General features: G+C 32.5%; 1 pseudogene; it reads right to left on the reverse strand.

Moving 5' to 3' along the window:
* Positions 1-297: 297 nt before the first annotated feature.
* Positions 298-1074, reverse strand: LOC112401671 (coiled-coil domain-containing protein 70-like; annotated as a pseudogene).
* Between the last annotated feature and the right edge of the window lie 8415 nt (positions 1075-9489).

Genomic DNA, 9489 nt, shown 5'->3' on the forward strand with positions numbered 1-9489 from the left:
CTCTGAAACTAAAGGGCAAACCCAGCTGGTCCATTCAGTGTCACGTTTTGAGTAACACATCTTTTCCATTCTAAAATAATATTTACCACCAATAGTGCTGTACAATTTAAGTAAGCCTAAAGAAACTTTTTTTTTTCCAACTTTTCAGGACTTTATTTGGTTTCCAGGACCAGATTCTGTACATTTCCAAGCTTCCTACTCCAACACCACTAATAGTATTTCACCTTCAAAAGTTTGAATTTTTTTTTTTTTCTGGAATGTCAATGATACTCATGGTTTGCTGGTTACATCTTCAAGTCACACTTCTCCTGCTTTACTTTTTAATTGTGCATTTTTCCAGCCAGCATGTTTGCTGTCTTTCTCCTGAAGAATCTTGTTCCACTCCTCCAGGACCTTCGCTTCCTCCAGAAGGGCCTTTCCCTCCTCTTGAAAAACACTGTTCTCCTCTCTCAGAGCCTTGTTCTTGTCACGAAGGGCCTGTTCCTCCTTCCACAGAGCTTGTTCTTCCATCTCCAGTGCAAGTCCTTCTTCCATCAGGGCCTGTTGATCCATCCTGATCGCACACTCCTGATGCTGTAGGGCATTGATCTCATGTAAAGAACTTATTTCTTCTTGAAGGGTTTTCGCCTTGTTCTGGAAGGCTTTCTCCTGTTCCCTGAGAGCCTTGATCTGAACTTCCAGGGCTCGATTCTGTTGCCAATAAGACTTACTTTCTGTGTTCAACTTTTTTCCCCAGGTGTTGACTTTTTCCCCCAGGTGGTTTTTGGTTTTCTAAAATCACACTTTTAAATGTACACAGCAGCTGGTTTCCCTGTCTCAGGGACTGGTTCTCCCCCCGGATTAACTGATTGCCCATTCGGAAAGCTTTGTTTTCTCCTCGAAGGGCTTTGTTTTCTCCCCAGAGGGACTTGTTTTCTTTTCTGAGAGCCTTGTTCTCAGCCCTGGATACCTTATTGTCTCTCTGAAGGTTTTTTTCCCCACCTCCAGAGATCCATGTTTGAGCTTGTTTTGATCTTGGGTACAAGAGGAAAACAAATGCAGTGTCTTCCATCTTTTAAATTCAGAGACAACCATTGTTTCTTAGTGTTTTATCTGAGAAGAGTATATAAACTCCCAGTGCGCTGGGTTCAACCAAAGGTGAACTAATGATATTTGGAATAAAAAAGGTCCTAGAGGGGGCTTCCCTGGTGGCGCAGTGGTTGAGAGTCCGCCTGCTGATGCAGGGGACGCGGGTTCGTGCCCCGGTCTGGGAAGATCCCACATGCCGCGGAGCGGCTGGGCCCGTGAGCCATGGCCGCTGAGCCTGGGCGTCCGCAGCCTGTGCTCCACGACGGGGAGGGGCCACAGCGTACTGAAAAAAAAAAAAAAAAAAAAAAGGTGGAAAAAAAGTGAATTTATGAAGAGAAGTCAGCAAATTAACTATTAGGTTGATATAAAAAAACTGAATAAGTTTAAATCTCAACACACAAAAATTACACAATAATAATTCTAGATTACATATTGAATCTAGATGCCAGATAAAAGTTAATGTGTTGAATTGTTATGTGTTAAACTAAGCTAAACTCTGAGCTAAACTATGTATAATCAACTATTAATCTTTCACTAATATATTCATTATCTTAATTAAATCATCTGCTATTGGTGTGGAAAAATACCATCTATTTTTTTAAAAAATGTCTTGCTTTGTGAGAACTAGAAAATATTTTTTAAAGAAGTTATACACTATAATTTTTACCATATTTACCTAGGCATTTAGTAGTAATATTACAAATTTAAACAAATATTCACACACATTTCTGTCGTCTCTGAATTCCCTGCAAGCCTGATCCCTCTTAGTACTAGAAAACAACTTATCAAGATTTTATGTCATCAATAGTGATGTCATATGCTGTTGACTCTAATGATATAATGGGTGCTATACATAGTGTTTGGCTGGTTTTTGGCATGTTTTTTAAGAAAAAAATATAATTAAAAAGTAAGGTCATATTAGATAACTGTCTATACTATTAGTGAATATGTATTTAGTCCTTGCTTTCATCTAAATTATTAAAATTAATTTATAAGATTGATTTTCGTTATAAGCAAAATAACTACTAATTATCATAACCTAGGAATTAACCACTACTAGTAAACACTGTACAATTAAAGGTGAAAATACTTTAAATGATTTTAAGATCACTAAAACAATAATATACTCAATAATCAGTATTAGGTAAATTTGTAAATTATACTAAGGAAATAGCACTGGACACATTTTAATTCCAGTAATCCTATATAAGGTAAATTTTTAGATTATCCAATATATGTCCACTGTTAGAATATAAAACAAGTGTATTTTTATAATTTTTTAAAATGTAAACTTTTGGTGAAATATTAAAACATTTAAATATTACTATATTAAATAGATGTCACAATGTTTTAACTATTTATACTTATAAATTTATAATTGGCTTAAGGTATAAACTTGAAAATAGAATATATAATAATATGTATAATCCCAAACCACTCACCTTCATAAAGATTTGCCAGTTTATTCACTGTGCCAGATTTCTTACCAGCTATTTACATTATATTTGTTTAATAAGATTGAAAAAGTATTTTTCTCACACAGTCATAACTCTCTAACAGTAAAATAGTAAAAAAAAAAAAATTATAATGGCATGGAATGAGAGTTAATGTAAAATTAAGAGGATCTATGTGAAAATTTTCAATTTCTTTGTTTTTAACTTTATGAGAGTGAAATATCCATTTGATCAGCTTCATCTATAATTTAGTTGAGAAAGTATTTTATGTAACTATGTACCAGCTTCTTCTTTATACTAGTGTTTCTAGTCTAGCTGTTTTACTACTGCTACCATGGTAGCTGAAGATTCAGAAATAGTTCCAAAGACATTGGAACATTCTGTGTTAGAATGTTGCAATTCTTGAGACTTAAGGACAAACTGGGAAGCAAGAAGAAAGTCTCTGTTGCCCTTGATCTATTGAATAAAGTGAGTTTATAATTTAAAACTTTCCCTCGATCTACAGGCCCAGATGGTTTCATCTATGGATTCTTTTAAATATTTAAGAAAGAAAGAATATTAATATTTCTATGAATTCTTTCAGATGAGGGAAAAAAAAAAAAGAACTTGTTGTTTTGAGACCACATTACTTTACATAAAACCCTGGCAAGGATATTACAAGAAAGAAAAACTATAGTCAGAAGTATCTCATAAACACAGATGCAAAAATCCTAAACAAAAGATTAGTACACCAAGTACAACAATACATAAAATGCATAATGTGTCATCCATTTAACCAAACTGAATTTAATTCATGAACACAAGATTGAGTTAACATTGGGAAATCAATTAATGTAATTCACTACATTAATTTGTTCTGTTAAGAACAAAGGAGAAAACTTTCATCTCCTGCCAAGATGAGAAAAGTAAATTCAGAAGATTCAGAAAAAGCATTTTATAAAACAAAAATCAACACACTTTCATCATTAAAACCAAAACCAAACTAACAATACCATCACCAACAATTTTTTTCGCACAGTAAGAGCAGAAAAGAACTTCTTTAATTCAATTATAAGTATTAAGAAAAACCTGCAGAAACATACCAGATGATAAAATACAAATAGATCACAAGTATATCATCACTTTCATTCTTCATTTTCCTGGAATTTTTACTATTACAAGATAAGAAAATATGTAAGGATTAGAAAAAAACAAGGCTCTCAGGATTTGCAAGTAATATTTCAAACATTTCTGAGAAAATGTTAAATTATTATAATAAAATAGTTAAACTACAGCTAACCTATTAAAATTGAATATGATTTAGTAAGCTTATTGGATGTAAGGTCAATCTGAAATCAGCTTTATTTACATATATTCAACTAATGATTGGAAAAGGAATTTTATAATTATATATTATTTACATTGGCAGCAAAAGCATCTAGAAATGAATTTATGCAAGACCTCTATATAGAAAAATATAAACATTTATAAAATAAAAAATAAAAATATTTATAAAATATAAATAAAAAATAAAAATATAAACATTATTGAGAGAAATTACTGAGCTACAAATAACAGGAAGAGTAGACCATGTTTATGACTGGAAGTTTCAATATTGGAAAGATGTTAAGCTTCGTCAAATTGATTTATATATTCAATGAATTCTCTGGAAAAATAATCCCAGCAGTTTGTATAAGCCCATGTGTGTAAAATGAAAAGTTGATTCTCATATTTCTATTTAAATGCCAGGAAAAGCAATGACAATCTTAAAAAGAAGATCAGCTTTCTAAAAAGCTATAGTAAATCAAAAAGTATTGTATGAATTCAAGGATAGACAAGTAAACCAATGGGACAGAATAGGAAGCTCAGAAACAGATGTACAAATTCATGGACTCTTGTTACATGGGACAAAACTGAGAAATCTCACAAACAACAGTCAAGTGAAATAAACAATACATCTCACATGATTTTATTTAAAATGCAAAATCATGTGATAATGTATGATATTAAAAGTCAAAGTAAAGAGAATTTCTTAGAGGTAGGGATGTGCTAATGATGGCATGCTAGTAGTGTTCAATTTTTACTTCTAGGTGTGTATTCCTAGAGTTTGCTTATTGTTTGATATTTCATAGAGCTACCCACATGATTTGTGTGCTTTTTATGTATGTATGATTTACTCAAAATATTAATGTAAAAAGCAACAGGAGAAAATGTTCACACATACATTGATGTATGTGTGTGTTTGATGTTTTTATAGACGTCTACCACTTAATAGCAGTGTTATCTTGGGCAAGGTAACTTTTTCTCTCTTTGTTTCGTCAACCATGTAATGAAGAATACCTGATTATTTTCGTATGTGGATACAATGAATTGAACTACATGTAAGGTACTTGGAAGTTTGTGTGGCCCATGATAAGTGTGAGTCACCACCACCACCACCATCATCATCATTATTATTTTGCATTTTACTTATAGTGAAAAGAACTTTCTAACATGTCTTTACATCTGTATCAAATATCACTGGCATTGTTGCTCCTTTCACAAAATTTGCTGTTTCAGGATTTTCTAAAATTCTTGGTCAAATACGTTATTTCTGATCTCTTCAGATAAATCATAAACTTCAAGTCAGTCTTGCCTTTGATTATCATTCAAAAAAAAAATAAATAGAAGAAAGGGAAACAAAGAAAGTGACTCCCTCACTATTTATTTATTAGTAATATTAGAAGATAAAGACGATTAAAGGAAAACAGATGTCATGTTTAATAACATCATTTTAGAATGGAAAGTTTTCAAGCTTTCTAAGTTTTTTTTTTTCTAAATATCTGTTTATTGATTTGTAGATGAATAATCTGCTTTCAGACTTTTAATTTCTTTTAACTTGTTGACTAGTGCCATGCTCTATTTAGTAATGTAAGAATAGTGCCCATATAATTGCAGATTATTGGGTAGAGCTAATATAGTAAAGATTCAAATCACATCCTCAGGAAATTTCTTGCAGCTAGTCAGGAGTCACCTAACACCATTTTGTAGTTAACATGATTTATTTTCTGTGCTTTTTTGTTGAAGGCTTGGAACATATTGATTGCATAAAACATTTTATAAAAAATAAAACACCACATAAAAAATTGTGGTGTTTACAAAGTCAGTATTCTAGAATTAAATATCTTAACATTTAAACTAGTGTAGTCTGGCCCTGGCTCTTGTCACTCTCCAGTTCTATGACCTTAAAAGTCCTTTTAGAGAATGAGCTGTCTCTGCTCTAAATCAGCCTAAATGACTCTTATCTAAAGTAACATCAGGACTTTTGAGGGAGCAGCCACAGGAATGCCAGGACCACAAATCCAGAGACACTTGGGTGTGAAAGGTGAAGTTATAACTTAAATCTTAAATATTATATTCCACAAGTTATTTGAGCTCCTGAGATTGGGAAAATAGCACAAGGAAAGCTAAAGACAAGCAGGAATCAAGCATGACTAATGTGGTATTATTGAGATTTTTGACATACCATTCTCAATAGTATCATTATGCTCTGGGTTGTATCTCCCCAAATTCATATGTTGAAATCCTAACCTCCAGTAATTCAGAATGTGAATGTATTTGGAGTTAAAGTCTATAAATAGGTAACTATTATAAATTAAAATGAGGTCATTACGGTGGTCCCTAATCCAATATAACTGGTGTCCTTGTAAGAAGAGGAAGTTTGGATACAGGCACAGAGGGAAGGCCATCTAAGGACAAAAGGAAAAGATGGCCATCCCCAAGTATCAGAAGAAATTAATCCTGCTGACACCTTAATCTTAAACTTCTAGCCTCCAGAACAGTGAGAAAATATGTTTTGGTTTAAGTTCCTTAGGGGTACTTTTATTATGGCAGGTCTAGCAAACTAATGAAAGAATCATTCTTCTCTGTTTAAGTTCTGAAAAAATTGACCTTTGAGGGTGTACAGTAAAAGTTTAATGAATACATGGTCACATTCTAATTTCTATAAGTAAAATGGGCATCCGCTTGTGCTATCTGCCCTAGTAACATACACACACATGCACACACACACACACACAGCAATGTATATATATATATAATGCTATTACTCTGCTCTGGTATAGAATTGGTACAATGGGACTTACTGTTTTATTGGATCCTATCGATATTTGACTCATTAACCTAAAATGCTTTGGGCTTTTGGGGTGTAGAGTCAAATTCTATTACAAGTCATAATTATTCAAATATATATTACGGCATGTTTCACTTTAAGTCCCTGTCCCAAGGAAGATCTTTTCTGAAAATATTTTTTTTTCCTTATAATGAAAATTGTATTTGCTTTCCACTTACTTTTTAATATCTCTTTTTCTTCAGACATCTTTCCTTAACTTTCAAAGAATCATATTAATGCAATTTCTTTCAGTACAACTACAAAGTCTAAGTAATCTAGTCCAGCCAGAATTGCATGGCTAATGATCACTATCTAAGCAAAAGCAGCCATTCATCTTCAAAAGTCTGAAATTACACCTTTTTTAGGACACAATGGGAATTTGTTTTAACCTTGAACTAAATTATTGTCAGGAGAAATTTACTGCATTTTAAAACAATAAGAAACATATTTCAGTACAGGCTCCCATTTCTTTTTTGCAAGCCAGTATTTATTTAAGACTATTTTTTTTCCTCTGTGCATATTTCTGGCTTTTCCATCCCAAGCTGTTTGCTGTTTTATAGCAAATGAAAATATGTTTGCGGAAATTGCATATAAAACTGTTTATTGAGACTTAAAAAAAAATTGACCTTTGAAATTAGATCCATAGGAAGAAACTGACCATCAACAGGTTGATTTTCACCATCCTACATTACTGTTTTGCACAACCTTATTTTATTTCTCTTTGGGTCCCTGGATTCTGACAACCAGTTCTATATTCATTTGGGATCTAGCTAGGAACCCAGAAATTACATTCCCCTGTGAGTAGGTGTTTTCAATTATGCACAACAGTAGCTGTTTCTTCTCTTTCCTTTTATTAAACTGTTTAAGAAATCTGCCTATTAAGGAAGTTTCTTTCTTTCTTTTTCTTTCTTTCTTTCTTTTTCTTTCTTTCTTTCTTTCTTCCTTCCTTCCTTCCTTCCTTCCATCCATCCTTCCTTCCTTCCTTCCTCTCTTTCTTTCTTTCTTTTTCTTTCTTTCTTTCTTTCTTTCTTTCTTTCTTTCTTTCTTTCTTTCTTTCTTTCTTTCTTTCTTTCTGCCTCTCTTTCTTTCTTTCCTTCCTTCTTTCTTTCAAATAGAAAGATCTTTCTATTTGATTCTTCTTTCAAATAGAAAGAAAATTTTCTTTCTTCTTTCGATTGAAGTATAGTTGACTTACAATACTATGTCAGTTTCAGGTATACAACAGTGATTCCATATTTTTATATATTAGACACCATACAAAGTTATCACAATATTATTGCATATTTTCCCTGTGAGGTTCATTACAGCCCAGAGGCTTATTTATTTTGTAAGTGGTAGTTTGTACTTCTAAATCCCCTTCACATATTTTCCCCATCCCCCTACTCTCCTCCACTGTGACAACCACTAGTTTTTTCTCTGTATCTAGGAGTCTGTTTCTTTTCTGTTGTATTTGTTTGTTTGCTTTGTTTTCAGATTCCACATATAAGTGAAAACATTAAGTATTTGTCTTTCTTGGTCTGACTTATTTAGCTTAGCAGAATACTCTCTAGGTCCATCCATGTTGAAATGGCAAGATTTTATTCTTTTTATTATGGCTGAGTAGTATTCTGTTGTATATTTATACCATATTTTCTTAACCCATTCATCTATTGATGGACACTTAGTTTGCCTCCTTGGCTACCGTAAATAATGCTGCTACGAACATGGGGGTGAATATGTCTTTTTGATTTAGTGTTCTTGTTTTCTTTGGATAAAACCCAGAGTAGAATTGCTAGATCATATGGTAGTTCCACTTTTTATTTTTTGAATTTGGTTGGCTAATATTTTTGCTGTGGACTTTTGCTTTTATATTCTTCAGGATTATTGGCCTGTGTTTTTCTTTTTTTGTAGTGTTTTTCTCTGGTTTTGATATCAGGGTAATATTTGCTTCATAGAATGAAACGTTTTCATTTTCTTGGACTAGTTTGAGGGTGCTGTGTATTAATTCTTCTTTTAATGTTTGGTAGAATTTCCCTCTAAAACTCTCTGGCCCTCTACTTTGTTGGCATGTTTTTGATTACTGATTCAATTTCGTTACTAGTAACTTGTCTGCTCAGATATTCTATTTCTTCCTAATTCAGCCTTGGCCGATTGTATATTTCTAGGGCATTATTCATTTCTTCTAGGTTGTAGAAGTTGTTGGTATATAACTAGTCATAGCAGTCTCTTATGTTTGCTTGCTATTGGTTATAATATCTCTTCTTGCATTTAGGCCCTCTCTCTCTTGTTTTTTTTTTCTTTTTTTTTTTTTTCTGTTTTTAGTAAGTCTGGCTAAAGGTTTGTCATTTTGTTTATCTTTCCAAAGAATCAACTGTTAGTTTCATTGATCTTTTCTGTTGTACTTTAGTTTCTATTTTATTTCTGTTCTGATGTTAATCATTTCTTTCTGTTAACTTTGGGCTTTGATTGCTCTTCTATTTCTAATCCCTTACAAGTAAATTTAGGTTGTCTATTTGATATTTTTCTTGTTTCTTGAGGTAAGCCTGTATCACTACAAACTTCCATCTTAGAAATGTTTTCCAATATCCCATAGATTTTGGAACATTGTGTTTCCATTTTTGTCTCAAGGTTTTTTTGTTTTGTTTCTCTTTGATTTCTTCGTTGACCCATTGGTTGTTTAGTAACATGTTGTTTAGTCTCCATGTGTTTGTGTTTTTTCCAGTTTTCTTTCTGGAATTGATTTCTAGTTTCATACCATTGTGGTTGTAAAAGATGCTTGATATGATTTCAATCTTCTTAAATTTATTGAAACTTGTTTTGCAGTCTAGCATGTGATCAATCCTGCAGAATGTAATAAGT

This window comes from Neophocaena asiaeorientalis, unplaced genomic scaffold, assembly GCF_003031525.2.
Source record: "Neophocaena asiaeorientalis asiaeorientalis breed wild unplaced genomic scaffold, Neophocaena_asiaeorientalis_V1.1 scaffold81, whole genome shotgun sequence".
In the NCBI taxonomy this organism is placed as follows: domain Eukaryota; kingdom Metazoa; phylum Chordata; class Mammalia; order Artiodactyla; family Phocoenidae; genus Neophocaena; species Neophocaena asiaeorientalis.